This window comes from Cyprinodon tularosa, unplaced genomic scaffold (assembly GCF_016077235.1).
Source record: "Cyprinodon tularosa strain WSP-4 unplaced genomic scaffold, ASM1607723v1 ctg97, whole genome shotgun sequence".
In the NCBI taxonomy this organism is placed as follows: Eukaryota; Metazoa; Chordata; class Actinopteri; order Cyprinodontiformes; family Cyprinodontidae; genus Cyprinodon; species Cyprinodon tularosa.
Genome location: NW_024039751.1, coordinates 1,989,456 through 2,016,084, shown reverse-complemented (window position 1 = coordinate 2,016,084; position 26,629 = coordinate 1,989,456). Strand labels below are relative to the sequence as shown.

The 26,629-nt window shown below is 38.3% G+C and overlaps 1 protein-coding gene across 1 annotated transcript in view; it reads right to left on the bottom strand.

Moving 5' to 3' along the window:
- Window positions 1-9,224, bottom strand: part of cdh10a (cadherin 10, type 2a (T2-cadherin)) — a 58,524-nt gene extending 49,300 nt beyond the window's left edge. The window contains exon 1 of the mRNA XM_038275617.1: window positions 8,993-9,224. The gene's annotated coding sequence lies outside the window, so the exon portion shown is untranslated. The remainder of the gene's footprint in view (window positions 1-8,992) is intronic.
- Between the last annotated feature and the right edge of the window lie 17,405 nt (window positions 9,225-26,629).

The window sequence follows — 26,629 nt, the reverse complement described above, 5'->3', positions numbered from 1 at the left end:
CTTGAAAGAAAAAAAACAGATAACAGCATGAGAATGCTCTACTATCCATAAGCTTGAGCAAATATATTCTATCATACCATCAGTTTGTGCTTCATAAAATCAGAAGCCAGACAAAATATGACAAAACCAAGAAAAAAAAATGTCTCTTGCATGATTTATGTATGAGGTGTAAAGCCTTAAAGTTTCTAATCTGATACTAGAATCTTGTCTAAATTCAAATGTACTCAGAGTAAAACTTAAATAAATGGAAAATGTATTCAAACATGGTTTACACGCCTAGGTAAGGGTATATTTTTCATCACATGAAAATGTCGGCTGTATGTCTTTGGTAATACATGTAGCACATATAAATTGCATTTTACAGATGCTTCACTTACTGTAGTTGCATTTTTTTTATTTTTTTTATTAATGCCAACCTTCCATAAAGAAAAACTGGGAAAGTTGTCAAAATATGTTCACCTCTTGGTAGGCAATATTTTAAATTAATTATGTCTGAATAATAACAGAAAAAAGCGCATAACTAATTATTAGCGGCGTTTGGCCACAGATGTGGTCAAATGCCTTAGAGAGGCATCTCCATCTGGGGAAGGTAAACTTAACCTGGACACAACCCCGACGTTTCCTAAACAAACAGCATTTTGAAGCCAAATATGGCTTCTTAGGCTTTTGATTTAGGAGACAACTAATTTTTCAATTAGTTGACTATCTGCAATCCCCCTTAAATAAAAAATGATGTCACTTTTTTTTAAAATTAAGAGTAAATCTTGTGTGTTCAAAAAGTTATGGGAAAACTTTTTGCAATTTTAGAAAATAGAAATACTTATAACGATGATTGACTGAATATACTCTAGCTTATTTTGCTTAGGTTTTTATTCATATAGTGGCCCTACGTCTGTTTACTTCATGTTAATTCCTAATGCACTCACTTGCTAGAAAATTTTTTTTACAAAACTGTAACACTGATATTGGGATGCCTAGATCAGGGGAGTAGAATGCCATCACCTCATACCTTGCTTGTGGGCTGTGATTAAATCTCTTAAACTAAGTCGCAACATACACCGCTGACAGAGCAAACTTAAAGTACTCTGTCTCACTGCAATCATCTAATGTTGGTCACCTTGAATGTTTAAGTTCTTATTGTGTTTTTAACGGTGTTGTTTGGTGTTTCGTTCATTCGGGAGTTACTTGTCTGTGTGTCTCTTTTCTCAACTATGAATCAATCTGACTGAATGATCTGGTGAATTGTAAAGTGCCTTGAGATGACATGTGTTGTGAATTGGTGCTATCAGTGGCGGCCGGCCCATAGGGGGCGCTGGGGCACCGCCCTCCCTGATAAGAAGAGAGAAACGTAAAATATATTTTTAGAAATTAACTCATAAATGTCAGTTTTACTCTCTAGAGTGTGTACCTATAAGCAAAACAAATTAAATAAACTACATTTCCCTATCTACTGTCATTAATTTGTGGATTTCCACAGACAGACTCCTACCGTCTCTGTTCTGGGGGCTGTGATCAGACAGCCCCACATTTGCAGAGAATCTGTCAATCATGTACTATTGCTAGGTGAATTTAATGGCCAATCAGCGTCTCAGAACTTTATGGTCTTGGGGTGCTGAAAATACTGCCCTTTAACAGGCTTCTGCACCCAAGCACAGGTGCACACAATGAGAGGGACGATGGCGAATGTAACGAACGAGATGCAGCTTCCACCAAATTCGGTGAGATCCTTATTTATCTACCCGTTTGCCAGAAGAACATCCCTGTTGTAGGATATGAACATTTCATGTCATGGTTATTGTGACTGTGACGAATCCACCTCGTCGCTTAAAACAACCTCTCTAACTTTGCGCGCCACACACACATTCCTGTTATACTGTGTTTGTGAGGACCAATACACTCGCGCTGAGACCAGTAGCTCCATGAACTTAAAACACACAAGCTGTTCCTGGTTACCTGCTGGCATATTGAGGGTGCACACTTAATATTTCAGTGGGGTTAGCCGTGTGTGTGTGTGTGTGTGTGTGTGTGTGTGTGTGTGTGTGTGTGTGTGTGGGGGGGTGTGGGTGTGTACGTGTTTATGCTATGGGGACTTGTCATCTTCAGTCTGGCTGCGTCTTTGCTGGGTTCAAACCCAGTTTGGTGTAATTGAATAAGTCAATGAATCTGTGTAAAAGAATTAAGTTTTAAAAATTATTTGTTTGTTTTTGTACATCAATTGTTTGTGGAGGTAATATATGGACAAAACTGATTAATGAGAAGAAATCAGAAATAAGAGAGCCTGAGATGAGGGGCTTAAACTATTTAATGAGGGCTGTGGGAAGAAAAGCGGCAATTTTTGTTTTCTGTTTCTTTGTTACATTGCTGGTAACTGGAGGGAGGCTGAGGCCCAGAGTATCTTGTATATGTTTAGTTTCTTTTGCCCCCTGTTTTGAGTTTTTGAGCTCAATAAATCACCAACACCGGTAACCCGACTGAGCCTGGATTCTTGGAGGCCAAAGAACCCCGTCACAGTGACCCAAATCATCACTGTTACTGTTATTATATAGTAAATTAAATCATTACTGTTAAATTGTATGTATTGTCCAATTGTTTATTTGAATTCTTATTCCGGATTAGTTGGAGACATACACTAGGCTATATCAGCCCCACCAAAAATATTTTTCACCAGCCGCCACTGGGTGCTATATAAATAAGCAGAATTGAATTGAAATTAATGTATTAATAAAAGACCATATTGGTTCTTTTTTGCATTCAGACCACAACAGAACTGCTCCAACTCAAAAAATAAACTTGATAGACTCGTCAATAATAGATTAGGCAACAATAATAAAATATTTTAAACCCAGTTTGCTATTCGTGAATCCTTCATTTGATTTGTAAAAGCTCAATAGACGCAGATTTTTATTTCTTTATTTACACAACATTATAATAGCAATTTCGCATGGCTCTCATATGGCCTTTACTAAAATTTCCGAAATCAAATTAACATTTCACTAATCATAAAGATGTGTTTGAAGAATTCTGATGTTACTGTTCTAAAGTTTTGAAGAGTTTCACTATTTTGTTAAGTAGAGGAAATCCACCACTTAATTCTAATGAGGACTCTGTTATCCTGTCGGAGTGTATTTCGTACTTCTAAACATTGCATTCATTAAGTAAACACAGTTTAACAGTACAACAACTTGGACTGCTCACTTAAATAAATGAATAAGTGCTACCTTAACAAAGACACCAGGCTTATAAATCTACTCCCAATAGCTCAAGAACAAAATTAGGTTTGGAGATGTATTTTAGGTCTTTTTTTTATTTTAGTTTAGGGGTTTGAAATGCTCATGGTGATAAAGAATGAAGTGGAATTGCTCGTTAGCTGTTTTCCAAATTGGAAGCTACAATCGCAACCCAACCTTAGGTTTATAATTATATTTGTATGCATTGTTTCAAACTCTAGCTTCCAAAACAGGCGAAAATAGATTGTGTGTTGTCCAGAGGAAGTCAGTCATTTTTTTCTTTTTTATCTTTACCCCCTTTTCAAAATCCCTCACAGTTTTTAGATGCTTCTTGAATTGTTGGGAAAACTGTTTAATTTTAGAGCCACTATAACTGAACTCATATAGAAAACAGTGTGATTGTAATGGCTAAAATATAAAAATTAACCCTCAGGTACAGGTTAAGCTTGTGTTTGCAGATAAGCTGTTTTCTGTCATTGGCAGTCTTCCTTCCAGACCTCAGTATAAGGCTGTATCCCCAGCAGGAATGGCCCCTGACAGGTAATTTGGGTGTGCATGCATAATTTACTGTCTTTTGGGAGTTAATCCTAATAAATCTTTCTCTTTCCTTTAAAGCCATTTGTGAAAGCAGAAGTAGTAGAATTATCCTGAAAGGCATTGAATGTCTCTGGGTATGTTATAGTAATGACATATATAAGTCAGTTCCTTCACTTTTACTTACAGTTTGCACAAGAACTGGCTAATCAGCTTTGATGGTCGCAGGATGAAATTGGTATTTTTCATTGAATGATTGTAACAGTTTAGACAAAGCATGACTTTCCCTCCAAATAGTTTACATGTAATACTGCATATGTGGATAAAGATTGAACATTGCGCAAAAGGATGTGTGTCTTGAGTCTGCACTAAGTTGCGGGTACGTCTGAGGACACAAGTGTGCCCAACTCTTTGGAAGCCTTTATTCTTACTGCTGATTAAAAACAAGGATTCATCATGTACCTCAGGGGAGGCTTCTCTTCCTTTGTTTGGAGATTTAAACAAGAGCTGATGTCCCTCAGGAGATAGTTGCAGGAGAAAGTCAGTACAGCTTAAAATAAAATCTAATCATTTTACTATTTCATTTTTAGCAATCTATATGTACTAGAGTTAGAATTCAAATGCATAAATTCCAGAATTAGAGTGTATTTAAATCGGCCATGTACAAATAGAGGCCAGGGGGGGCATTATTGACCCCTCAGGGAGTATTTTGTCTGGCCCTTAATCAAAATTCATGAGTGGTATGAATTTGTTTGCCAGCTTAGTCTAAGAGAGAGAGAGATGCTAGTGTATTTTTTACTGTTGCAAAGATAATATAAAAAATCTGATGTCAATACTACATGCAAGGCTTTTTTGTTGTTGTTTTATATTTAGTTTGACAGTAAACAGGGCAGAAACACTCAGTGACTTTCCCTAAAAACCAGTCTTAACAGCCTTGTTGGATAAATTTGCCTAAATAGAGCAATAGTGAATCATGTCCTGCTCCTGTTGATGAAAATAGACCCAGAAATATCCAGTACGAAAAAAGCCAACCTGACATAGGATGCTGCTTATTTATTTCCTATTCGTAACTAGGCAAACCGATGAGAACTTTTTTATGCATGCAGTGACAGATACAGATTACTTTTGTACGGAAATTTGATTTATTTCCTTGTGTCATTGAGAATGTTGTATATTCACGTTGTTGTTGTTCACTTTATCAAGTTAGCACCAATTTACAACACATCATCTCAATGCACTGTACCGAGGCACTTCAATCCGTGTCCCAGTAGCACTATCAAGAGGACATGACCAAATCATAATACTCCCACCAGTATTGCCTAACATTTGATATATGTTCCATGTTTTATGAAAATAATGATTGCTGTCTGTCGATAACAGAAAAATAAAATAAACAAATCATTCAGTTCCATGGTTTTAGAAGTGGGAAGGTACTGCAGGTGAATCACATTTTTAAAGCCCTAATTTAAGTTGTATGATTTCAATTTGGAATAAGTTCTAGCCAAATCTAACTTTAAAATCCCTGATGATGATGACCGTATGCAAGTTTGTAACCCACACTATCCGTTTGGCTTTCTATATATTTATCACTCACTTGCCACTGAAACAAAAAGCATTATCATGCCACTGATTTAAAAACCAGATTAACTGACTTGACTGTGACATTTTTTCCTGTATAGTTCAGGACTTAAACAGTTTCTAGTAGTAAGCATCACGCATCCAGTACAAAGTGTTAAACATTAAAAGGAGTTAAAGTTGTAATCATGCCAACTGGAGTTCACTGTAGGTATAAAATGTGACATAAGCGTAACACAGACGCTGCTGAAATGAGGGGAAACGCCCGCCTTGCAATTAATCCAGCCTGACGCTTGTGATTGCATTTTCTAATTATCATTCCCGCCCGTCCTTGAGATTTTAATAGCATTCTGGATATTAATCTTTGATGTGGCATGCCTATTAAGCATTAGACCAGTGTTTCTTTTTCAAAATTCTTCCAAACACTCCATTAAAGGATGAATGAGCATGCTGAATCCACGCCAGATCCTATAGGCTCGAGCTGAATTATCTCGACTTATTCAGCCCATTAAAAAAGCGGGACGCATTAAAAGAAATTGTTTATGACTAGATTAACTTGTAGGGAGCTTATACGGCTTGGCACTACAACACACACGGATGTGGAAGGACCGAATTGTTTAATATGCTTTTATGAGTGGCTGTCTCAGAGTGTTTTCTCTTAATCTTGGCAACTACACATATCGACTGGCTGGCAACAACTTCCCCGTGCTACATAGCTTTAATCTGCAAATTATACATTCTTGTTTTGCTGAATAAGAACATCTTTGATCAGAGACAAACTAGCTGTTCGTCAGGATCTGCTTCCTGGGAGGAAAAAAAAAGAAAAAGCGCAGCCTTTGCAACATTGGTTTGTATGAATTTTCATGGACACGCTGCCCTAAAAAATGAACGTGCAAGCTTCCAGAGAAAAACCCTTAACTGAGCTCTGCAACTAAGCACTTTTGTGGATTCTCTAACTCGAGGAGGACAATAATTATAGCTGCAGTATGCTCTGGAGGTAAGCTTGCATTAGAGTTTTAGAAGCGTATAATGTATACAGTTCAGCCCAAATGTATTCATATTGCTGGCAGATTCAGAGAGATAGGCAAAGACAGGAATTTCTAAAAAGATTATTAAAACAATTGAAAGATGGGATGCCTAATCAAATAAATTATTTTTTTTCAAAACAATTTTTTAAATAATTTCTAACAAGCTTCCACAAATAGTTAAAAAAAGGTTTTTTAGCGATGAGCTCCGATTCTTTGAAGTTCGTAGGGTTCCTCACCATCACCCCGATCTTTAACTTCCTCCAAGGATTCTCAGATTAAAGTCGGGCTTCTAGCCGAGCATCTCTACAACATTGTTTCCAGTCAGAAGACACATGCCGATCCAATTAAAAGATAACTTAAAACCTAAATCTTCTAGGGGTATGAATAATTTGTTTTTAACAAAGAACAAGTTCATTCCTTCAGTGACAAGCATCCTTTATGATACATCAAGTCCTGAGACCTCCGTGCCTTTGTATAGTTAACACGTCTAATATATTTTATTGATTATTTAAAAAATGTACAAAAAGACATTTTAGGATTATGATTACACGACAGCTAAAGGTTTCAGTTTTTATTTTAAAAAGTAGTTTGTCAGTATTTTTTTTTCCTTCTGTCATAACATGAACTACATCTTAATCATCTATAGGGCAAAAAGGTGCAAAGATGCTCATTAACATCCAACTTCACCCACTAAAAATACTGGATGTTAATGCTGTATCATTTTTAAACCAGTTTGCCCTTTTCCTCCAATTTTTTTTGAACTTCTCATTAGGCGATTGAAGAATAAAGTTAATTTCTTCCATACATGTATTTCCTTTAGTGTTCATATTCATTATTTAACATTAAGAAGTTCCTTTACCCTTTTTAAATATACAGCTATTTTACCAGAGGCAATGATCAATGATACTGGGCGGCAAACCAGAAATATCTCCCATATGAATAACAGACTGTTGAAAATACGGCTGTTTCATATAATCTCATATGCCTACTGGAATTTCCTATTTTTTTTCTCTAAATTGGGCTATAAATACCCGTATATATAGATCTATTTATTAGCAGGTGCAGTGTTACATAAGGGTTGGACCATATAATTAAGTGTCAACAATCCAAAACCTCCTACGCACCATTTGAAACTGCTGGCTATTTCAAATCGAGCATTATGGGGTGCAATCGAACCGCTCAGCAGTGAAGGTCTCTCATCAGACTGAGAAAAAGGGGGGAGTGGATGACAAGGTCATAATGCTGCTTTGCATTTAAGTCACCCTGGACTTTCTTTTTAAAATGTATTTTTATTTATATAGTTTTACATAATTCATGCACATGACATAAAGGTTTGATCTCCAAACTATTACAATCTGATGGGCGGTTTTAGTGGCTCCTGTGATTGCCTGCTGCTGTTTGACAGACCTGCACGGACAGAGGGTAAATCTATCAGGGGGTGGGATGGGTGTTGGTGGGGAGGGGGTGCCGGTGCAGATACGCCAGCTTCCACTTGGTGGAGCCCTAACCATTCCCAATGCAGCGGGGCCCAGTCTGCAGTCTTTGGCAGACCTCTGTGAGCTTTACTCATGTTTGGAGATCCTCAAAGCAATTTTGTGATACAGTGTACACTTCCTCGCAAGGAAGAGGCTGAGGTGGGTGTTTCTTGAAAAGAGTCTTGACAATTAAAGCAGGGCGTAAAATTCAAAATATATGTATTTTTTTTTAGAAAAAAATGAGACATTTTTATTGGACTGACTTTTAGCTGAGGAAAGAAATACTGGGGTTTTATTAGACTCATTCTTATCTGATCCTTTAAAATGTATAGCATGGCTGCCGTCTTGATTAGAGTGGAGATGTATGTCTACCCTCTTTCATTTTAATGCTGAAAAGGTCAGCCTCCTTTTGAGAATAATTTAAGGGGCACATTAGAGGCTAATTTGCACTAAGCTATAACGGCGTTGCATGGCTGACCAAGGAATCTGTGTGCAGAAAAAGCCACCATATATCACTTTGGTGCCTATACCGAATGAGAGATAAGGAAAAAAAAAAAATTGCAAGCCGGTCAAGGTTGGATTAAGTTTGCGCTTTGGAGCACATGTCCCTTCCCTCTCCACGATAAACACCTTGAGGTATTTTTCCGAGATATGAACGCTACAGCGCCTCTCCATCAAATCGCATCACAAGTGCGACTCTCTCCATTCAGGGCGCTTCGTGGAGACTCTCTCACATGTTCATGCATACTCAGAAAGTCACACATGCCTGCCTTCAAACAGGTGCAAACACCTGCTATAGGCGCACCGGCACTCAGCCTGGTGAGGTTTGTTAGATGCAAAGCCAAGTTGACACTGGAAGACCTTAGGATGAGTGACAGGTGTCACAGGAATCAGCTTAATTGGAAGGAACAGCTGGAAATTGAAAATAAATAAAAAATAGATCTTGAAAACTGGAGGAAATTTTGATTTATGAGGAGTTTGACTATTTTTCCTTCTGATCTAGAGTGATTAATGGTTGAAGTTCTTTCCAGAGCTCAGTGATGCATTTATTCTGCTCCTTGCGCTGTGACAGCAGATCATCCCCCCAGAGTCCAGACGCAGATGAAATGTAAAACATAGATCAAAGGCAAGAAAGAGAAAATAAACCTCTTACCTTAGGTTTCGCTCTGCTTAGCATCCATCTGTATGTCTGAGTGAGCGCCGCTGGGTTTGTACTCCTCCTCTGTGCTTAGTGGTTGGAAAATCGGACTCCTGACGGCAGTGCTTACATTCCAGGACTGACAGCGGCACAGCAGCTGCGAATGTGTATGGGACTCTGTGTGTGGAGGAGAGAGAGGGTCTCGCTTCTCTACTCCCTCCTCTCACTCTCTTACTCCTCCTCCTCTCTCCTTCCACACTTTCTTTCTTTCTATCATCTCCTCCCGTCTCATAGTGCCCTCCTCTTCTCTTTCTTCCCCCAGCAGTGCATCAATCCTGCCAGTGGATGTCACTGAGGCTGAGGCGACTCTGCCCCGTGATTGGCTGCCATTCACAAGTTCCAGATAAAGGGGGATGAAAAGAAGAGATGGGGGAGAGTGGATGGAGGGATAGGAGCCACCATGGGTTGACTGTGTGAGAAAGAGAAGCAGGGACGGAGTCTGCTTCTTGATGTCTGAAGCAATCGGCTCCGTCTAATCTTCTTTCAATGACAGAGGAATGAAGGAGAAAGAGGCCATAACTTGTAAATCGGAGGAGGGGAAGGTGGGCTTCATTTTGACCTGTTAAGCTTCATCTTCATCATCTGCCTCTCCCGGTCTTGGCCGCCTGTGTGTGGCAGGTGCACACACACATAGTCCAGGCACTCTGTCATCTCTTCTCCTTACATGCTGGATGCATATCAATCCGTCACCATACAGTACAGGCTGTTGAGAGCGATATAACATTTCAATTCTGCTGAAAGGAACAGAGGGAGGAATGACATGTGATGGATTTGATGAAGATATGGAGAGTAAGATCTACGAATGCGTGCTAGGCTGTCAACGAGTTTTAGCTTCCCACAAATATAACCGTTTTTCAGTGATCTAAGTTTTAAAATGTAATTAGGGAATTAAAACAATTCTGCAAAGTGAGGTGGTCCAAAATCCATCCACTGGGATGTAAAAGACTTTGCAGCAGTAACAGGAAGCTAATTACTGTCAAGGATGGTTGATCCTCTTCCAAAGCAAATGAAGACCTTCCTTTTTATCTTGTTTTATTTACACCTGTACAGTTTGACGTTTTTTATTTTATTGAAAAGTGTTTAGTGATATTCTAATCTGCCAACACTGCAACTAAAATATCAGGGTTGATTTCTGTGTAGATAAGGCCGTTTTTCCCCCTCTTTAAATATCAAACTGTTGTTTTTGTATTTCATCTTAGCAGAGCTGTTAAAACACTACATTTAGCAGAAAACTTACCCCATACCCAAATGTGGTAGTGGCATTGTCATGCTAAGGGGGTGCATGAAAGATAATGTGAAAACAGTCTGCTGTATAGGATGCTTTTAAAAACTTGAGGTTCAACTTTCGGCAGACCAACAATCCAAAATATAAAGCTAGAGCTGCAATGATCAAAGTACATTAATGCAATGAAATGGACCAAACAACATTTGAGCCTATATAAAATTAGGACTGGGTAGGATGACTGAAATTGCTGTTCAAAGATGTTTCCCATCCACTCTTACTGATCTTAAAAGGGCCTAGTCAAGTTTTATGCCTATAAAAAATACATAGGCACATGTTCATATTGAATCAAACAATCTATTCCAAGCATTACTCCTAGTAGTGTTTACTTGGTATTTTTTGGGACAGAAAATAACGGTGATCAGCAGACATGAACATAGATGTAGGCTTGGTTTTGCTTCAAAGATGAGTATATATAGCCTTTTTTGTATATGTACAATATCAACATTATGTGACCCTACCAGCATTAGGGGCTAGAAAGAGTGGAACTCCCAACATAGTTGCGAAAAATAAATAAATAAATTCCAAGATCATCTCTCAAAAGGTGCAAGAAGATATTTGATTTCAAGAGGGATAAAACTTGAGTTGCACTGGATGAACTGACTGTTGGAGTACACTAAAGCTGGAGCTAAAGCTCAGGAAGCATTCTGATGTTGCTTTAATGTTGATTAACACATGATTGCATATCCTTGCTAATATTGCTACTAGTGTTAGCAATGCTTTAAGCCCTATCCTCAGAGCTGTCAGTTTTCCATAGGTTATTACAGAATGTTTGCCACAGTCAGCACTTCTTTAGTAGCCGTGTCATTGGCCACCATCCGGATTCTTGTGGTTCAGCAGATCTGCCAGTAAATGGCGTTTAGGTCAGCTTATCGCACCTGGTGCTAGGGTTCTATTTAGGCTCAAAAAGGACTATCAAGCATATAGCCTTATTTTATCATAATTACCTGGGTTTTTGCTATATTTTACTTTTAAATATAGGCATTTAACGTGTCTATGTAACTTTAACTTTGTATATATATATATATATATATATATATATATATATATATATATATATATATATATATACAAGTGTAAAACACTGAAAAATTTTGTGAAGGTTAAGTCTAAAGATAGTTGATTTGACGGGACTTTACATGAATGACAGTGTAAAAGAGGGCTGGACCACCACTCTTATCAAACTTCTGTTGGTAAAAATCAGTATATTCTCATTATCAGTTCGTATGAAATCGTACAAAAAGTTATCCACAGTATTTTGTACGTTTTTGACGTTTTTTTCGTCTTATTTCGTCATATTTTTACGTCTTGCCTCGAGACAAGATATCCTTGCGCATGCGCATCTTACGCACCATTCAATAACATAGAATTTAACATACAATTAACCCTGACCCTAACCCTAAGATACAAAACAGCAAGCAACCTAGTGAGAGACTTCAAGAAGTAATTATTGCACTGTTTTTCCCAGTTTTACATCCATCCGCGGATCTGCTTTTTTCGTCTGTCTGGCTGCGCATGCGCACTAATCTGTTTTTTCGAGGAAAAATGTCAAAAACGTACGAAATTCTGTGCATAACTTTTCGTACGATTTCATACGAACTGATAATGAGAATATGTTGTAAAAATTCAGAACCTTAAACCGATGTTGTCTGTAATATAAAATCTTGTAATAAATTTTTTTTTTGTGAGGAAATATGAACAAATATGCAAAAATCAATGAAGTCTTTTTTTTAGGTGGTGGATATCTTTGGATATGGGTATGAATCCCTAAAACATAACAGATCTGATAAATGGCTGGGTGAAGTGACTTTTAAACACTGCTTGCAGCTTGTGCTTGATGAATAATGTAAGAAAAGAAGTGGCTCCACTGGCCAGCTTCAATCTAAGCTCAGATTTTATTCTGCTGATATCAGTGTGCATAGATTATCAGCTCTAACATGCTGCACCAGATAAATAAAAATGCAAACAGGCCAAACTAATTAACATCCAAACGAGTGGCGAGGTAGCCTCCCTCTGATGCCAAGCCAAGTCCTCCTCGCGCTCCATAACTCAGCCCCTCATTGGGTTCATGGTGCTGGGAGATTAAGAAGTAGGTGCGTGTGTGTGTTTGCATTTGTTCCCCCTGTGCACAGTGTTTACAGGATGAATGTGTGAGTCTGTGTGTGGTGCTTTCTTGCTAACAAGCCTCTGAAAAAAGGAGGCAATTTTGTACCTCTCTGCATAGAATTAGTAATAATTTAGTTGCTATTTACACCCCTGGGATGTTAATTACGCTGTTGTTACGCGGTCCAAACAACTCGGCAAACATCAGAGAATAGGAGAAAGCATTGTTCCAAGCTGCTTGAGGAAATACGTGAACATTTTCAGACCCCACTTCTTTAGAAAACACACAAACAAGCAATATCTTCTCATCTTGACTTTACAACCCTATCTGAGGCCAATAATTCACAGTGCATTTTTCCCCTTTTATTCTCTAGATGAGGAGTCCATTACATTAAATCAAAGTTTTCCAGCCAGGAGGAACAGCTTCCTTAAGTAAGAGGTGTCTCTTGATCCTCTCCTAATTCTGAGTGTCAGCTTCCATCAGCGTCACGGGAGCACTCCACTTGCTTTCACCTCTACTGGTGTGAATGCCATTTAAGGACTCCTTGCCTTTAAAATGTGTGGACTGTGATTAAGAGCAGGATCCATGGCAGAAAATCACTTGGTTAATTGAACTGTACCAATTATTTCAAGAAGAATATTCAACCCAAAGGTGCGACTTCTAAAGGAACATATTTGAAGAGGGGGTATGGTGGCTCAGGGGTGGAAACGCGATAAAAAAATAAATACCGCATGACTGTACAAAGATTAAACTAACACAAAACAGACCAATGACATTACATTATTAATGGCTCTCAACCCAATCTGTTGCAAAAACAGATCTTTTCAGGGGTTATTTTAAAAGATTGAAAATAAGAAGAGCTAAATTTACAAATTTGTTACACTTTTTTTATATAAAATTTTTATAGTCATGCCATAAAATTAAAGTTCTGTCATTTTTGTCAAGTTGATCTAATTGTATCAATAAAGTTTACCATCCCGCTGCATTATTTATTAATTTATTTTCTTATTTGATTTATTATTTTTCTCCACTGTTGTTCTGTTGCCTCCTGTATTGCAACAACTTCAAATATTTTTCTTTTTCAGTTTGCAACTGATTTTCGTAAGTACAAAAAATGACAAAAACTGCAGTTGAAGTTAAGCTTTTGATTTGGAAAATTTGCTTTTGCATGTGATCTGAGCATACAAGCATGTTTGAATTCATTGTTTGGTACACAAACCTGAAAAATCAGGCCTCTTCTGGAGCATCCCATCTACTTCTTTACAAAGGATCTGGTCCCATATGAGTTAATAATTGTTTCCCTCTAGTGGTCTGGAGAACTTCACCTATGCTGCCATAGTTTGCAGATTTTCCTAACTTTTTTTTTTGTCATTCACAGCAGGTTGTATTTGCTCATGTTTTAAGAGCATTTGCATTAACATGGTTTGCAGCATATTGTATATTTACAATGTGTTTGTTGCACTGTATTTTTTGTGATTGTTGAATATCCCCTCTGCAGCATTTCCGCTTGCTGATGTTTTTTTGTTTTTTTTGCTTTTTGTGTGTAATGTTATTTTTGTGTTTGCAGGATTTTCTCAATTTGCTGCACTTTAATGAAGTGCAGCCAATTTAGGGCATTTACAGCTACTATTTCACCCAATTCGCTGCTCTCTAATATTCAAGCTTAGGTTAAACAAACCTTTGAGATTGAGTATTAAAAGAATATCTTTCAAGAACCGAGGACAGATGGACCCAGTATTCAAGGAGAGACAGTCAGTAGGAAAGTTCGAAACATTTATTAAATAAACAAAACTAAAGTGGAGCTGTGGCTCGCGGACACTGCAGGAGGGGGGCGGGGCCCCGCCCAATCTTAGACACTCTGTGGGAGAAACACAGGTAAGTGACCACGAACATCTGACTGAAGATGATGTTCTCAGTGAGTCACTTACCTGGTTTAGCAGTTCAGTCCATACCCCTTGAGGGGGGTGCAATCCAGCCGATCGGCTGACAGCTGACGTGGTTCGCGTCACCCAGAGTGTCCCCGGTGCTGTAGCTCCGGAGGAGTTGCAGGAAGCCGATCCTGATCAGGGATACAGATCAGGGAGGAATGGACAGAACAGGATGCAGATCAGGCAGGAACAGACAGGTGGCAGGATCCAGACTTCCAGGCAAAAACAAGCTCCCAGACAGGTTTAGAGTCTGACAGAGTTCAGAAGCATGGCCAGACGGTCACGCACAGGAGCAGGTGCAGATGAGCAGGCTCAGTGGAAGAAGGTAGTCGAGACAGGACGTGGAACCAGAACTTGATGCAGGAACTTTAAACCGGTCTCCTCCTTGGAGCCAGGCCTAGTGGAATAAAAACGGAACCTCCCCACATATAGAGCCAAAAACCCTGAGGACTCTGCAGCGGAGGAACAGTGGACGATCAGGAGACAAGACAAACACAAAACCCTCTTTCCACTGGCCGCCAGGATCCAAAACCTGAACCAAGGAATCAACATAACAGACTAACAGATAAACAAATAATGATCTGGCCCCAAATGCTCAAGCTGAAAAGAATATAACCCAGAAGAAACAGGTGAGAGGAATAAATTATAATTGAGGCAGGGAGAGAAAACAGCAGGTGAAAGAGATTATCAATTAAGGAGGAGCAAACAGGCCAGATCATGACAATATCTATTCATATTATGAAAACTGACTGTCTACAAAAATGCAGATACCTAAAAAAGCCCGTAAATCCTCGAAGAGAGGTTTTGAAGAGATTGTAGATTGCAATACATTTAAATAAACAATGTTGAGGGGATGAAATACTAATACTATTTTTATATCATTTTTATAACCCTATTATTTGAATAAAATAAAACAAAATATTTGCTTTAATTAAGGATATCTGATTTGTTGGTATCACTATTCAACAATCCATTCTCAATCAGTTGTCCAACATATCAAATATAGTCAGTAAATTTCAGTCAGTTCAGGCTTTGTGTTCTGAACAAATGAGCAAACGATGGATTCAAGAAGGTAATTAGGGTCTGAATACTTAATTAGCTTCTTGGGTCCTTGGCTTGTTCACGGGAAGCTAATTATGGTCTTGGAACTCTGTAAATGTTGTATGAGAGCTCAAATCCCTTAGGATGGTCAGACATGAGGTGCTCTGGAATCATTCTGGAGGTTTGTTTTTCAACCTCAGTCTCCTTCTAGAATGATTAGAAATTGGTTTGTGTACAGAGTAAAATATCCTAAATCATGAGATGTCTTTTAGATCATCATATTGCCTTACGGTGATCCTCATCTACAAATGTTTTTTGCTAAAACCTGATTATTGTTCTCATACACAAAATAACCAGCATATGTACATTTTGACAACCGCTCTCTTCTTTGCTTTTATATTATTATTTTTGAGATTCTTATACAGCTTTCTTTAACAATATGTGAAGTACTTTGCATCCAACAGTTGGTTTTTAGATTCTTTCTCTTTTTTTCTTTTTTTTGTGTTCTGTTTTTCCAATATGACTCTGGGAATATATTTCCCAGAGCTATATGATATCCCAATAGCTTTGCTTGCACGAGCAGACCATTATGACCATTGCCATTAGGTCTCAGTTGATACACATATATTAAACATTATTGAAGATTATTTAGAGAGAAAAGTTGTATACAATGTACATGGAGACAGAAAGGAAGGTGAGAAAGAAAGAGGGTATATGAACTAAGTGGAGAGAGAAAGCGATAGAGACAGGAAAGAGTCCAATGTGACAAAGTGGTTCAGTTTGTGTTCACCACTTATCCCTTATTCTTTTTTCAGATTTGAAAAGCTTAAATTTAAACATTAGTTTGCAACTTTGCTTCACTTAGGCTACTATCCCAGGTTTGTTTTAGCATTTAGCTGCTGTTGTTTCCATCTATTTCTGTGTAGGTTAAAGCTCCTACTTCTGGATTATTGGTTGAAATTGTGTATTTTGTTTCAAAGTATGCTCATGGTATTTGCTTTCCTTTTTACTCAATATTGTTTGTCCCAGTATTTCCTGCTAAAGTATGCTAGATGATGTCATTGATTACCTTGCCGGGTTCTACCATTTAGAGGGTTTCCTTTGGAGTAATGCTTTGTTTGTTTTTCTTTAAAGTAACTTTTTGAGTTATTTTGTATCCCATTGTTTATTTTGCAGACTCTTTCATTATGTAGATGAGTTTGTAAATTAGATTAATAATTTTATTCTTTAACATTAAGAACATCGCTGACAGGCGCTGGCTATCCCAGGCTCACCAGATCCTCTCCAACCCCACCCACCCCAACCATGGACTGTTTTCCTCCCTGGCATCTGGCAGAAGGGTTCCGCAGCATCTTCTGCAGAACGACCAGACTACTGAACAGTTTCTTCCCCCTGGCCATCAGACTGCTTAACACCACGTAATCCAGAGTAATCGACATTTCGTTGTCAAGATTCACCTTGTGTTTTTTGTGCAATGACAATAAAGGAAGTCTAAGTCTGATATTTCAAATTTTTGCAAAATTCTGGAGATGAATAACGCAAATTCTAGAAACCTGTTAGATATACGATTTAAATGATTTAAATTCTAACCTGTGACATCACTGGCTGCAAAAAAAACAAACTTTTTTTTTAAATAAAGTTGTAAAAATTTTTGTTTATTACTGAGAGAAAGACATTCAACTCAATTAATATTTTTTAAGTTTGCATTTTCTCAAAGTTTTTCTAAATGCTGTAGGGTCACCTATTGATGCAAAATGAACATATTGAGGTCCATAGCACATTATTGATGCTCCTATAGGGATTCTCATTTTTTGCAATGTTCGCATTACCATAAATGTCTTAATTTATTATTTTAATAGTAAAATGATTAATTCTACTGTAAGTACTCTTTAGGAATTTTTAGCAAAATTTAAATCAAGAAAAGGAAAACTGACCTGTAATCAGCATTTTAATTTAACTGAAAGTACAAAGAGGGTTTGTGAGCAGTCTTTTTTGGTTCAAAATATATATAAGTTTAAACATATGGTGTAGAAAAAAATCTGAATGTTCTTCACTGATCCATGACTTACTATTTGATTTTACAAGGTACACTGGCTGAATTAGAGGATTTATTCTAATCTGCCCTCATTTATACTGAGGTAAACGAACACTAGGTGAGGCCCCACCGCAGCGCTTCACATTGTAGTTCAAGGACACTTTAACAGTTTGAGGTTTCTATTAGTCACATTGGCTATCAAAGGACCCAAACTTTCTTTAATTTACACCAGCCTTGGTCTAGGTTACAGTTTGATATTGGCTTTACTGCTGTTGTCAAACAGTTGTTTAAAAAAAAAAAAAAAGCTGCTCAAAAAACTGCCTAATTTTTTTTATTTTTAAGATATGCTTAATTAAAGCTACAGTGTGTAATTTTCAGCGACATCTAACGTCCAGACTGCAGACCGCAGCAACATGAACATCTCCCCCCACCGCTTCTCCCCCCCAACAGTACGGCGAGCGTTACGGGACAAAATGTCTTCCACGACGTCCGCATCACCTACCTTCTCAAGTGATGAGGTTTGTTTACATAGATAATTTTACTTACTTGTGGTAACTGCAGGGACATGCCTACGGACCGGGAGAGGATATGCTGTGTTCAGGATCCAGCTCACTGTGCGTAATGGGCGATCTGGCAATCGCTATTTTGTTGGCTCTGCGCTGCCGTAGCGCAAAGATGTCTGCCTCCATGGCTGCGAGACCCGCTCCTATGTAATTATAAATAACGAATTCTAAGGCAACGCAAATATTAAGGTTAAGAGGCTGAGCTCGTAGATGATGATAAATAACATAGTTATGTATAATATATTACATTTCTAACTGTATATCCCTGTAATTATTACACACTGTAGCTTTAAGTTGAATTTTAACAATACAGAGAACTTCTTACACTACAAGTCTGCGTACACATGTTGCATCACCTGTGAATTGTAAAGGAAAAAAAACTTGACCATCTGTACATGAATTAAATGTTTCTTAGAACAATCTAGATAGCAGCAAGAGGTGACTTACTTAATAATAATAATAGAATCTTATTCATTTCAAACTGGAGAAATTGCATTTAATCTATACCCTTGGGGAGCAGTTGGCTGCCATTTTGTGGCGCCCCGGGAGCAGAGTGGGGTTACAGGTACTTGCAACCTTCTCATAGCACAATCAGTTAAGACTAGTTTTTATATACAGTATTACTGTTTTTTTTTTTTTTTTTTTCTAAAGGGTGCATCCTGATATTGAACCGTCCTTAAAGTATGTCCCACTGCCCACTTAACACCCTGAGTATATTGGTTTACGTTTTAATTTCTTTTTTTTTTTTTTTTTTTTTACATATACTCCTGTTTTCCTTATTTTAAATGTTCAGTTACATCTAGTTTAGCTTATGCTATATTTGCATATTTGCACCTATGGTACACCGGGCTCCCCACAGGGTGATAATTCAATTAGAGGTCAGTGTGTGCATCTCTTTAAAATAGGAATTGGCTTGGCTTCCATCATTTGTATTAAAAAGCCAATCATTGGGTTGGGCTTGTAAGTCAAAGCCACAATTTTATTTATGATAAAGAATGAAGCTATCTTTATAAAGAGCTATTTTATTTCGTTTTTTTCCCTATATATTGCTTAAGCAAGCTGTATATTTCCGATTCACCTGTTTTTATTTGTGCATTTGAATGTTTTCTCCCTCGAACCCACAGAAGTCTCTGAAGATCCCACTGAGAATTCTGCGAAGACAAAGTGATTAGTCTTCTCATGACTTGAATTTAATCCAGCTCTAAATTTAAAATTTTCCTTTAAGCCAAGTTAAGACACCACGGTTTGGAGTCTTTTGCGTCGCACTTTGCAGCTTAGCGCTTAATCTAAAGTTTAAGAATCTCACAATGTTCATTCTACACGAATGATTCGCAACAGGGGGTCGCACTCTGTGAGTTCTTTCACTAGATCACCCCCCTCCCCCAACCGGCACCACTTTATCTAACAGATCTTTATCAAGGAATTAGAGCCGTCAGGCAGACAAATCCCTCTCTAGCATCATTGCTATGTTCTATGCCACAATCCATGTAGTTCCTGGTGATTTAGTCATTTCAGTTCAACATCTTGTTGAGAAAAAAAAAAACCTCAATATTCTCCACTAAGCTTTTTTCTTTTTCCAACTCAGCTGTGATTTTGCATGCTGAAAATAGCTCCTTAAGCCTAAACACAATACTGTCTTCAAAATACTTTACTGTTTGTCTTTATGCATTTTCTTCTGAAGGAATCTCAGAAAGAAGTCTAGCTGGCACCAGCTCCTCCTGAAATCTTACTCTGACCAGTCTGTACTAGTCCACTATCTGTTTGGTAGGGAACCGGTGAGCCTTGTGACACTAGTAATTGCCTGTGCAGCCATCGATTCTCCTCAGATCTGGGCTCTTTGCCTGCAACTTCCAACATTAATGGTGGAGTGTTTACAAGGCTTCAGGCTGCATCTCCCAGCAGACTCCATGGCTCATTTTTACCAAATACATTAAGGTGCCTGGGAGGAGGTGAAGTCTTAGAAGGTATATATGAAAATAATCTATCTTCCCTGGGTTTTACAGCATAAGCTTACAGTAGCTTGCAAAAATATTCATACATTTTGTTTTTAATTAAACACAGTGTTCAATATATTTTAGTGGTATTTTATGGGAGAGACCAAAGAGAAATCATGCTAGACAAAATTTTAAGAAAAATAAATTTTATAAACTACATTAAAAAGGATGGCAGTATTATTCAGCTTCTTTTTATCCGATACTATTAAGAAATAACCTGTATGAACAGTTTCACAGGTGACCATTTTAGTCGATTGCTTTAACTTCAAACTCTCAAACATGTTTAAGTAGGTGATGGATAGCACAGATTAAATCAAAATCAAATATTTCACCTATGCAAAACAGTAAATGTAGCAAAAAGTAAGAAATGCTAGCATGATACAGTATCATATTGTGGGGATCTTTTTCTGTAGCATAGACACCGGAAATTTATCAGAGTTGATGGGAAGATAGGTGTAGCTGAATGAAAGAAAACCTAAAAGTATTAATAGAAAACCTGAGATTTTGATGAAGATTTATATTTCAGAAGGACAGCAAGCTGCAAGGAAGTCCTTTAAAGGAAAGCATATTTTTATGTACAAAAGGAAAACATTATGGAATATGAGTTAAGACCAGAATGTGAAGGAGACTAAAAATCAAAAGTTTGAATAGGCATATCACAAAAGATTGATTTGCAACACTTGGAAAAATATGAAATCACTTGCATAACTTTCTACTTCAGAGTTCTGCTCTATGTTGTGATGGTTGATCAGATGAAATTGTCACAGATGGACCCAGTATTCAAGGTGAGAAAGTCAGTAGGAAAGTTCAAATAGTTTATTAAAACAAAACAGACAAACTGAACCTAGGCACAGAGCTGTGGAACTGTGGACCGCAGCAGATGCAGGAGGAGGGCGGGGCACTGCCCAATCCCTGACACTCTGGAGGGAGAAACACAGGTAAGTGACCACGGTCATCGGACAAGAGATGATTATCCTAGTGAGTCACTTACCTGGTTTGATAGTTCAGTCCATCCTCTCAATCATAGGCAGGATCAGCCGATGCACTGCCAACGAGATGAGGCCCTGAGCCATTGCTGAGTGTCCCCAATTAGCAGTTAAGACTCCGAACCAGAACAGGGATACAAATCAGACAGAAGTAGTTCTGGAATCAAGGAGTCCACAGCTCAGTCAGGGATTCCGATCAGCACAGGAACAGACAGAATCCAGGGTTCCTGGAATCCACAGAGTGTGAAGGCAGGTTCAGAGTTCCATGCGTCGAGCAACAGGCTTAGACAGACACGCACAGATCCAGACAGGCAGAATCCAGCAGGAGTCCAAAGACAGTTCAGGCAACAGATCAGACGGATACAGACAGGACCAGTGGGTGAGAGAGAACAGAATGAGGTAGTCATAAACCACTAAGGAAACGCTGAAACGCTCTCACCACTGGCTAAGGAATAAACTCACCTGAAGACACTAGAACAGGGACATCAACCTTGGAGTAACTAAAGCTATTGAAAACAGAACCTAAAGACATCAAACAGGGAACGAACAATGATCTGGCCCCGATAGCTGGACTAAACCGAATGTAAAGCAGAACCAGCAGGTGGATAGGATAAGGAGTGATTAGGAACTGGGCAGAGTTAAGCAGGTGAATGACATGAACAATTAAAGTCAGTTATCGGGGAAGATCATGAAAGATAACAATCCTTGTAGTTGTAACTTAATAGTTAAGGAACTCTGGCACATCTTTTCATCTTTATACTGTCACTTTTAAGGGTGCTATTTAATGCTTTTTAAGCTTTACAAAATTGACTATAGAAAAGAGGAAATATTTCCTTTGGAGACACAGAGTGTACATTTAAAAAAAAATATTAGTTATTCTCTTTCAACCTAGAAGAAAGACATTTGCCTTTATTGCAAAACAGTCTCTCCCTTTGTGCTCGTGGCCAATTTAGTCATGGAATCAAACCGCTTGTAGTGATTCAGCTCCTTTTAAGAGTTGCTAAAGAAAGTCTGAGACCTCTCACAGCCAAATAACACACTTGCAATACTTCAACATTGGCTAAAGTGAAATACTAGTTGCTGTCACTGTGATGATTAGCTGCTAAAAGAGCCACTTCTTCTCAACTTTGAACAGAAATGATTATGCTATGTATAGAACCATTTTTGTGCTCCAATTTTCTGGGACAAACTCCCAGAAAACTGTAACTAGGTTTTGTTAAATCAAGGTTAGCAGCCACTTTTTTTTCTTTTAAGCAACTTATATATTTCTGGATTTAAAGTATTAATAGAAGCATAATTATTTTAAGTCTATAGGCCACTGAAATTCACCGTATTATGTGTTTTCCTTTCTCGTGTTCATCAATTAAAGCCCTTGTCAGTGAAGTGTGCTTTACAAATAAACTTGCCTTCAAAAACCTTAGACTGCTATATTTTTGCAGTTCATACAGATTAGAACTTAATTGACAATTATTTGTGGCAATTGCAGGTCAGTATTACACTTCCCAATGGTAATTTTACAGACTTTAACTGCCCTAGACATCCAGACACCCCTTCTGTGAGGTAATTTATTACCCAGAGTGATTAATTAGAGTTAACAGTCTATATTGCACATTACTTAGTGAGGACCTTCCATCACTAGCTGGCATAAATCCTCTGTAATGTGCAGTGACATGTGTGGGGAAGGGTTGTGGGCATGATGAAGTGTTGTGTGGCAGATTCACAGTGAAAAGCCCAGAGGATGCTCCTGTCCCAGCCAAAGTGATGACAGTTTTGTCTGTCTGTGAATACTTACTTATGGAAGTGAAACATCTGCTTTTATTGACTAAGCTGGCTATATATCCGAGACATTTAATGCTCTGCTGCACTCTGTAAGTTTTCATAACACTCTGCTCCACACTGTTCTGCTGTTGGAATCCTTATATTGGCGCACAAGTGATTAGGCAAGTTGGAGAACTGATTTTTTTTTTTTTTCCAGATTATTGTTTTTCATGTATTGTTCTGATAAATCACAACTTATCATAAATAGGGTTAACTGTTCACTCCAGTAGCAACACATGCGTACCGTAGATGACAGGAACAGTCCTCACTAAAGAAACAATGGTCCCCAGGCTGATTCCAAGGACCAAATATCATCAACTGCGGAAAATCTTATCAATCTTAAGTGTTAATTTCTGCTCATTTTTATCTGAATTTCTTATAAAATACAAATAAAAAAAAAATAATAAAATGGATCCCCCAGCCCTGGAGTTTCACGTCTCAGACAAGCTTACTTAAGATAATGACATAGTATCATTAAAAAAAAAAGTAAAGGCTTTTAATTTAGTGCATTTTTCTTAAATACTTCTAATACAGTACATGTTAGGGTTGCTTCACAATGCAGATTTATTTAAGCATGACAGAAAATTCCCATCATTATTATTTCTTTTTTTTAATCATTATTATTTTGAGCTTAACCTTTTCAATAATATCAAATCAACTAATTGTTCACAGATATCCAGCCAATAAAATTAAAATAAAATGACTGAAAATATTAATATTTTACACTTCCTCCAGTTTCTTTAGACTTTCCTGGACATAAATCACATGAAAAATAGTCATCTTAAACATCTTTAACATATTCAGTATGGAAAAAAACATATGAACTCAACCAATTAAAATTATGTATTTCAAGGTGAGAATATTCAAATTTATTTTATATTTAATTATATTTCATTTCACCTTTGGGCTTTGTGTGTTTACCATTCACTTTTAATGTTAAAAATATAACTGGTCACTTGTATGGCTTGGGTATAGAAAGCATTAAGAACCTATGATTGTTTGTTCACACTCTGTAACAGCACTTGTTTCTTCCATACTAAGAGGAGCAGTCCCATCATCCATACTGCTTCTGACACTACATAACATTTAATAAAATTGTCCTGCTTCTGAGCATAGTGAACTGCACTATATTCTTCATTAGATTAATTTAACATTCACTGAACGAGTAATTCTACCTGCCAACTCTGGCATTATGTACTCATGGCTACTTGGTGCTGCTCTATAGCTCCTCTGACTTGGAGGGGCTACAAGACAAATATTTCTATTTAGGTACAGTTGCATCATGCTACTATTTAAACTATATAATATGAAATTATCTACCGTGACATCACAAATTGCAATGAATGGATACTAAACGCCTTCAGTGGAGTTCAGGCAATGTTCGACACTTTGCGAGACACATTTTATCGATGTATTTCCAAGATTCAAACATGGAGCTCATTTTACTAAAAGAACCTGAAATTTTTTGTACATTTATTATGTATCATCCGTTTTCAGAGCCATTCACTTCTTAATTCTGGTCTTCTCCATGCCTTCTTTGCTCTTTTACTCTCCATTTTTTAGACACCATTCACCATTTAAGTGAACTGACGTGCTACATATGGGTGAGCCGAGAAAAAACAAAGCTGCCGGTGTAGGCGGGGAAGCCCAGGGATGGCGGTAGGGGGGGCAAGTGATCTACTGATCATGATTGAACACTGGTATACAAGATAGATAAAAATCAACGCTCTTTATGGGCTAACAATAAGACCTGCCCACCGGGAATTGTCCACATCCTCCTGTTTAGTCACTCCGGGCCTGGCTTATATGTTCTGTTCCTAGGGTCTTTCTTTTAATATGAAGGGACAGGAACTCTAAACCTGGAATGTTATGCCTCCGGTTGGAGCTCATCCTCTGGTCCATCCTCCATCTGAAGACAATGGATTTTAAAAGAACCTAAAAACCGTTTCTTTTGACTTTTGGTAAAAAAAAAACTTTATGCTTTAAAGGGGTCATAGAATGCAACACTGAGTTTACATTGTCATAGATGAATAACGATTGTTCAGTGGGTGAAATAGACGTACAGAGAAGTTCAAACCCCATAAACACCTACTTTCTTTGCAAATCTCACAAATGAATCTCTCCTAAACTTCCACCATAAAGTGGGCAAATCCAAACGAGGCCCCGAGTTGACGTAAACTCTGGGATGTTGCCTTATTTGGTTCTGGCTTATACTTTTGTCACGACCCAAAATTTTTCACATTCTTCCCAAGGATCCGAAGACTCAACAGGCATGGATTATTTTTGTCTATCAGAAAATCCCTGCAAAGTTTCATTCTCAGCTGTTTATTTGCTCTAAACATTTTACCCAAAACAGCTTTCAAAATCTTTGACAGTTCAAAGCAGGATTTGCTAAACTTCTTTTACTGAAACGAGGGGCTGTTCTGACCTTAAGGCCATCACAACCACAAGCTGTAAGTATTATTCTGTCGCTAAGATGTTGATAGCAATGCTAGCATATCTATGGTGACCAGATTTGGGTTTTTGAAAAGGAGGACAGTTTTTTTCCCCTGCTAACTGGACCAGACCGGGCACTCAAACCGAGCCGTCACCACAGGGCTGGTCCGGGAAACCCAGTGGATGGAGGCAGGGAGCCAGCGGGGTACGGAGAGACTGAACCTGACCCGATGACGAATGCTTTCCCCCGCCTGCCTTAACGTAAGGCAGGTGGGAGGAAGCACGGTGCCGCCGGTGTCCAGGCTACCGTCACCGTGTCAGGTTCGGTCACTTCATCCCCTGCTGGCTCCCTTCCCCTGTTGAGTGCCCAGTGTGTTTCGACTACGTGCTGCACAGTAGTCGACCAAAATCCCAGAAGTTTTTTAAATTCCCCCCGGACATTTTTTTAGGTATGAAAAGTAGGAAATGTTCGGGAAAAAGAGGACGTCTGGTCCAGTGACGTGCGGTGAGGTTCATAGCTGGTGAGGCACTGACGTCATCAGAATCAGATTTGCAAATAGATGCATAGATTGACAGCAGTTTACAGGTTATGTTTCACTTCTGCATCCTTACACATACAAACTGTAGCTCACAAAACACACATTTCCTTAAAAAACAAAACAAAATAAATGTTATTACTGTCTTACCTTTACTTATAAATGAATAGAAGTCCTCCTTATCTTCCTTCAGTTTTAAAAGTCTCTCTGTCTCAATGGAGATCACTGCCAGGGAAGAAAGCCTTCCTTGATCCGTCCTGTTCCTGCCTTATGTTTTCAGTCTCTTGAGCACCCCCTGCCATGAGGCAAGAGAACTGCCTGCCTCACCTCGAACTTGTTCTATGCCGTTTATAATCGCTCATTACACGAAACACGTTACACAAACACAGTTGGTGACAAAAAGCTCTGTACATTATATACATAAGCCAAATTATTAGAAATAAGTTCACATATTACATTTGTTTAAACCATTTTATTGACGCCGTACAGCAACATGCTCTCTCCGCTTTGCAGCCAGCGCAGAGCCAGGGGTTGCGCAATCCAAGGTGAGGCAGAGCTCGCTGCTGCCTCACCGGCATCGCTTCCAAGCATTTGAATGGGAAAATAAGAAAATTCAGCGATTTTGAACAAATAAAAATCGAAATTGGTGAAGCTACATGAAAAATGAATATTTTTTAGTACAAACCACCGGATGAATATAACAATTTAAATTACTTTATGATTATATATTTTCTTTCTTTCCATGATGGCTGGTGAGGCACTGCCTCACCTGCCTCCCCTGACCGCACGTCACTGGTCTGGTCACCCTACCATATCAACAATTTAGATGTTTCAGTGAGTGAGTGCTTGTTGCTATGATGCGTCTTTGC